Here is a 5,761-nt window from a genome sequence, read left to right as displayed (position 1 = left end):
AAGAAGCTAAGTAGACTCCAATTGGTTATGAGGGGGAAAAACTATTTGCAGAGATCAAAACTAATTTCTGCACCATGCTGTAAACAATCCAGTACCCGGCAAAACATGTAATTAAGTCATTACGCTTTTCCTCTCCAAAATTTGAAATGGGCAGGCATGCAGAAGTTATATTACCAGCAAGCAGAGAGAATTTACTTAGAGGCACAAAGTCAGTAGTGAGCAAAAAAACATATGAAGTACATTTGAGAGTCTTTAATCACCGGAAACAATTAAGCTAGGTGTCTAATATGTATATACATGTATAAGTGTTAATAATGTATGTTTGAACGCTTTCCCTTGATGATTTTCATGTTGACTTGAAAGTTGCAGTAAGCTGTTACTGCAGCTTACTGCAACTTCTGCATGTGTGTACATTTCACGTCTTGGAGAGGCAAAGCATGAAGTGGACCATTTCACGCTTTGCTGGGATATCCGGTTGCTGTAAATGGGCTTTTTAATCCTTTCAATGGACTATGTTAGTTTTTGGAGACTGACTCGCTTTCATCCCGTCTGTAAGTGGCAACTTCCACATGAGATTCATTTTTGAGCTTTGAAGTGTGGAGTCTCTTGGTTTACTAATAAAATACAGCGTTGGGGAGTAACGGAATACATGTACCGGCGTTACGTATTTAAAATACAAAATATGAGTAACTTTTTACAGCTACCGTTTAAATAGGTGGTTGTTAGATTTGTATTGTTGATTGTCATTTATGCTTAGAAATATTTACTTATATATGCTTAGAGTTTTGTAATTAGTTGTAGATTGGTAGAGGTTTTGATCCTTGATAGTCTGCAAACTTTGTGTGTATTAGACAGCACTTTGGGAGCATGAGAGGTCATACCGTGTCTTATTGTTTTATGGTAGGATTAACGTAGCTACGTCTGTTCTAGTCTAGGTGCTCTTTGTTTAGATGAACTGCAGGACTTCCTCACCGTGTTATCTAGGATGAACCATCTAGGGTGAGGGGGAGGCTACCCTCTTCCTGACCAAGGATGTTTGGCCCTTTGATCAGCAGTCCCCACACACACACACACACACACACACACACACACACACACACACACACACACACACACAGGCAAGGTACTCTTTGTTTGTATGTAGACGTCGTATGTTAATGAACTTATGCATATTCATGTAACCTCAATAAAAGGACAGTGTATGGGAGAACGGACGAGACCAACTGGAGTCAAGCGGTTGTCCGGTTCTCTCCCGTGCACGAGTAACATGAAGAAGTTTGCCTACTTGCGTCTTGCTTGCAGTGTAATTATATTGTCTTAACGTTCCAGCGAATAGGTTTATGCTACAAACCTATCATTAATTGGTCCTTCGATGCCAGAGCCCTGGAATCGCATTCACCGAGGGGAGGAGGGACACGCTGAAAGACTGACGTCAGCCAGGAAGTTCCTGTGGATTCGCTGTATGTCTTTTCTCCTCGATGAATGGCGATTGGCGGGATTCGAGGCTGATATTACACGCTAAGCAACACCGAGTAAGTTTAGAGTCCAACTCTATAACTGTACGTCTTCGCCGCTCAGTGGGGCGTTGTCCGTGGCCGCTTAGTGGGGCTAAAATTACGTCTTCGCCGCTCAGTGGGGCGTTGTCCGTGGCCGCTTAGTGGGGCTAAAATTCGCCGTCTAAGTGGGGCGATGTACAAGGCCGCTCAGTGGGGTTTTTTGTACAGAAGCATTAAGTCGCAGAGTTGCGCAGTTCGAACTTTTTTTGGTTCGCCGTCTTAGTGGGGCGAAATACAGACCGCTGTGTGGGGTACTGTAGTGAGTTCTCCACCGCTCAGTGGGGTGTTGAGAAGTTCCGCGGGGTCCAGATTGTGCTGGACAGTAGGCCTATTTTGTGTTGTTGTCATTGTCGTCGTCGTCGTCGTCGTTGTTGTTGTGTGTGCGGAGCAGAACATGTGGTCTGTGACACCGACTGTTGTTGTTATCATGGGTTTCTAAGCAACCAAGAGTGAGTCGGAGGGAGACAGACGTTTGTGCTGGACTTTGCTCCTGGCAGCACAAAGTATTTATGTAAAAAAAAGAGAGAGCGACGGCTCCACAGCTGCGCGGGTTCACGCGAGCGCGGTCACGCGGACCTGAGCCGTGCGGTTAATGGCAGGCTTATAAATGGAAGAGATTCAAATGTTAGAAGTTTTCAGAAAACACACCAGCCTTGGAGAGCTGTGGAGAAGGCCAGCCCACATCAGCAGCACTTAAGATATGCTCTGGTGAATGGCTTTCCCCCCACCCCTTGCTGACACAATGTTTATTCTTTAGCTTGCCCTGATCGACAGCAGCCTGTGTGCCAGACCATAGATTTAATTGAGGTGGATAGTTGTTAAAAGTAATCTACATTAAGCTTGTGGTTGCTTAAATTCAGTACAATGACATGTGAGGTGAAGTGATATAGGTAAATATTTAAACTAATGATGTGCATAGAGGCACTTGACCTGTGTGGAAGACTGTAGTCTTATTATGAACCATTGTTGAGATGTAGAGCACACCTGTGAAAACAACTAATATGCTGAACCCTGTATGAAACATCTAAAAGTACATGATGGAGAAGCTGAGTTGAATATGAAAGTGTAAGACTTTGCCGCTGTGGGCAGAGCAACTACTGTGTGATGTTGCGTTGTAGTTTTTTTTTTTCTTTCTTTCTTCTGAGCTGATGAGCAGGCTACACATTATCAGATCGAGAGCTGTCTGAGAACTACTCTAAGAGAGGGAAACAGCGCTATGATAACTGTGATAACTGGAGTGTGCAACGTTTCCATGAGCAGTTTTCCTGCATCTTGACTTGTGTGTAGAGTGTTCATAACATCAGCATCATGTTTTTGATTATTTGTTTGTTGGGTTGAAAAATAGTTAAATAAACTGGTGATCATATTTACGGATCACCATGGCACATATCATCAGCCATGTGATTTATTTTTGCAGATGACAAAGTGAGTGTGAATGTGTCTGACATCACAGTGTTTTTGTGCACTGTGCAAGAGTAATTGCCTTTGATTGTGAGTGACAGCGGTGATTTTGCAGGTCACCAGCTATTGTAAATAAAAAAAAAAAAAAAAGAGTGAATAAGAGGGAGAATTTATATTGTAGAAAAAAATAATCATAGGAAAAAGGTTTTGTGTTGATCAACCAAAAAAAAACAACTATAATTTCATTTTCTGCTTTTAAGAAAGGACTGTTCACAAAAACACAGAGCGAGAGAGAGAGAGAGATATGTGTTGATTAAGCAGTGATGATAATAATGAAATGTCTTAGTTTGTCACTTTCAGGTGAAAAGCAGACCTGAATCAATTTTCCACATGCAGCGGTCGGAAGAAAGTTATAGTTTAACATCATTGGAAACATGCAGGCCAAGTTTCTGGCTGACTTATTTACAGTGCCATGTGTTTCTCAACCTCACAAGCGAGCTCACTCCTCCCTGAAGATAAGGAATGCAGCTCCATGATAAAGAGACAGCAGCAAGTCCTGAGCACAAAAAGTCCCAGCAAAGCAGCAGCAATGTGGATAAACAGCAGCAGCAGAAGAAAGCAAACCCATCTTCCTGTCTGATTGGATGAATTCCACAGAGGGGCGAGCAAGATGGCGGTGGCAGCATGTTGAAATGCTCAAAAAGGACTGAGTGACTCGGGCAAGCCACATGCAGCTAGCATGCTGGCTAGCGACATGAAAGAAATGGACCCTTCATGATGCGTTCAACGTGCCAGCGCTGTGGTGGGAAAGGCTCCATCATAAACACGCCCTGCACCGAGGTTCAGGCCAAGAAGAAGAAGACGATGACTTCCAAGCCCAAGAAGGTCAGCCTCAGCGTGGGCGAGCTGATTGTGAAAGCCGTGGCCGCTTCCAAGGAGCGCAACGGCCTGTCCGTGGCCGCCCTCAAGAAGGCTCTGGCTGCCGGAGGCTACGATGTGGACAAGAACAAGGCCCGTGTCAAGACCGCCATCAAGAGCCTGGTGGCGAAGGGCACTCTGGTGCAGACCAAGGGCACCAGGACCTCCGGATCCTTCAAGATGAACAAGGCTACTGAGAGCAAAGCCAAGAAGCCCGCCGCGGCCAAAGCCAAGAAATCGGCAGCAGCTGCTAAGAAGTCGCCCAAGAAGGCAGCAGCAGCACTTCAGCTACTAGACAGGACAAAGCTGAAGGAGAACTGCCGGGACTGTTGAAGAGGGAGAGGACAAAAGAGTGAGAGGACAACAGAGTGAGAAGACTAGGTGAGAACACATAGGAATTATTTAATGTGGGAAATCAAAATTTGGGTTAGCAAACCTGGGGAAAAGAAAACTGACTGCTTAAGTTGGAAAATTGAGACGGAGTCTGAAACATTGCGAAAATAGAAACATATACAAAATCACACACACACAAGCAGAACATGCATTAACCCTACTAACAATTCCAAACACAAAATGACTCATGAAGACTCATAGCACATTAGTTAAGAAATGATTAAATAATAGCAGAGAAATGTGTAGGAAAGGCAGCTTTAAGAACATGCTCTGCTGGAGATGCAGCTCCACAGACATGCATTAGACCTGCCTAATAACACAAACCCATGCAATGAAAATTAGCTTGTTATCTTTCATCAGTGTTACAATAGTGTCAATTTAGCAGACACTTGTTATCAAATGCTGAATTTATCCTAAAGAAAAAAAATTGACTCTCCAAGTTGCAGGACAACAGTTTAACTTTTGTGAGAAAAAAAGATCCTGGTTTGACCAACCAGTGATCAGACAATAAATTTAGTTGTTAAAATGGTAAATTGGGAGAAGCTTCCTGCTTGATTGAGGCAGCATAAGTAATTTACTGTATGAGGGAAATTGTCTTTTGTGATACTATTTTGAACATGCTTTTCTGTCGTCCTGTCAACTTAGTGGGTTAATAGCTGATATGCAAATTAGTTGATCGTTCTTAGATTAATGAAAGGTGATTGAATTCTAGCACGAGTGAATGAGATGTGTTGGAGTTTGTTGTGTGTTGAGTAGAGACTCTAAAACACTGAGTTTCCTGCTTTGATGTGCGAGTGAATCCTGTATTTAGATACACAACTCTGAATACGTCAGAACAGACTGTTTTGTGAAGTGCATGACAGCATGTCACATGTTTTATGATGAAGGGAAAAAGGAAAAATTGAATAAAATAGATCTGTGGCTTAAATGAGTGAAGAGCACAGACCGGGTGATTAAACTCATAGCTAATATGACATTAGGGTTATGTTGTGTGTTGTGCAGCTGATGATTTTTCTTTTGTTGTGAAGTTGAGCCTGCCGATTAGTATGATGGTATGATAAACCATGCTAATGGTATGATTTACCCTCCTGAGATGAGGAGCTTGTGTCATGACTTAACAAGGCCTTTTTATTTTGATACTTTCACAGTGCACTGAGAGTTTGGTTTGATAATCTCTGTTATTTTTTATTTTTCATTTTTGAACAAGCACTGATTTTTGCTTGTGAATTTCTTTTCTTTGAGCAGATCTGCAAGTCGGGAATTAAAAGCGTTACACGTCGTCAAGAAAATTGTTGCAAGTGAGTTTCTCCACATTTAAAATGGGTTCAGGAGAAAGCCACTTATTTGGGACAATTAGGAAATGAGAGTCCCCCCCCCAAAAAGGATTCAACGAGGAAATCCAGTCTAAATTATTTTTCTTTTTGAAATAACGTCGTTTTGCTGAGCGTGGAAACGAATGCGATGATAATTTCCACAATTAGCAAAAGAAGGAA

General features: G+C 42.6%; 1 pseudogene; it reads left to right on the top strand.

Moving 5' to 3' along the window:
* Nucleotides 1-3,621: 3,621 nt before the first annotated feature.
* Nucleotides 3,622-4,713, top strand: LOC146705571 (histone H1 pseudogene; annotated as a pseudogene).
* Nucleotides 4,714-5,761: the final 1,048 nt, after the last annotated feature.

Source organism: Copadichromis virginalis, linkage group LG7 (genome assembly GCF_057382275.1).
Source record: "Copadichromis virginalis isolate Kocher_CV1m ecotype Utaka linkage group LG7, C_Virginalis_male_GT1.1, whole genome shotgun sequence".
In the NCBI taxonomy this organism is placed as follows: Eukaryota; Metazoa; Chordata; class Actinopteri; order Cichliformes; family Cichlidae; genus Copadichromis; species Copadichromis virginalis.
This window is presented reverse-complemented; position numbering and strand designations above follow the sequence as displayed.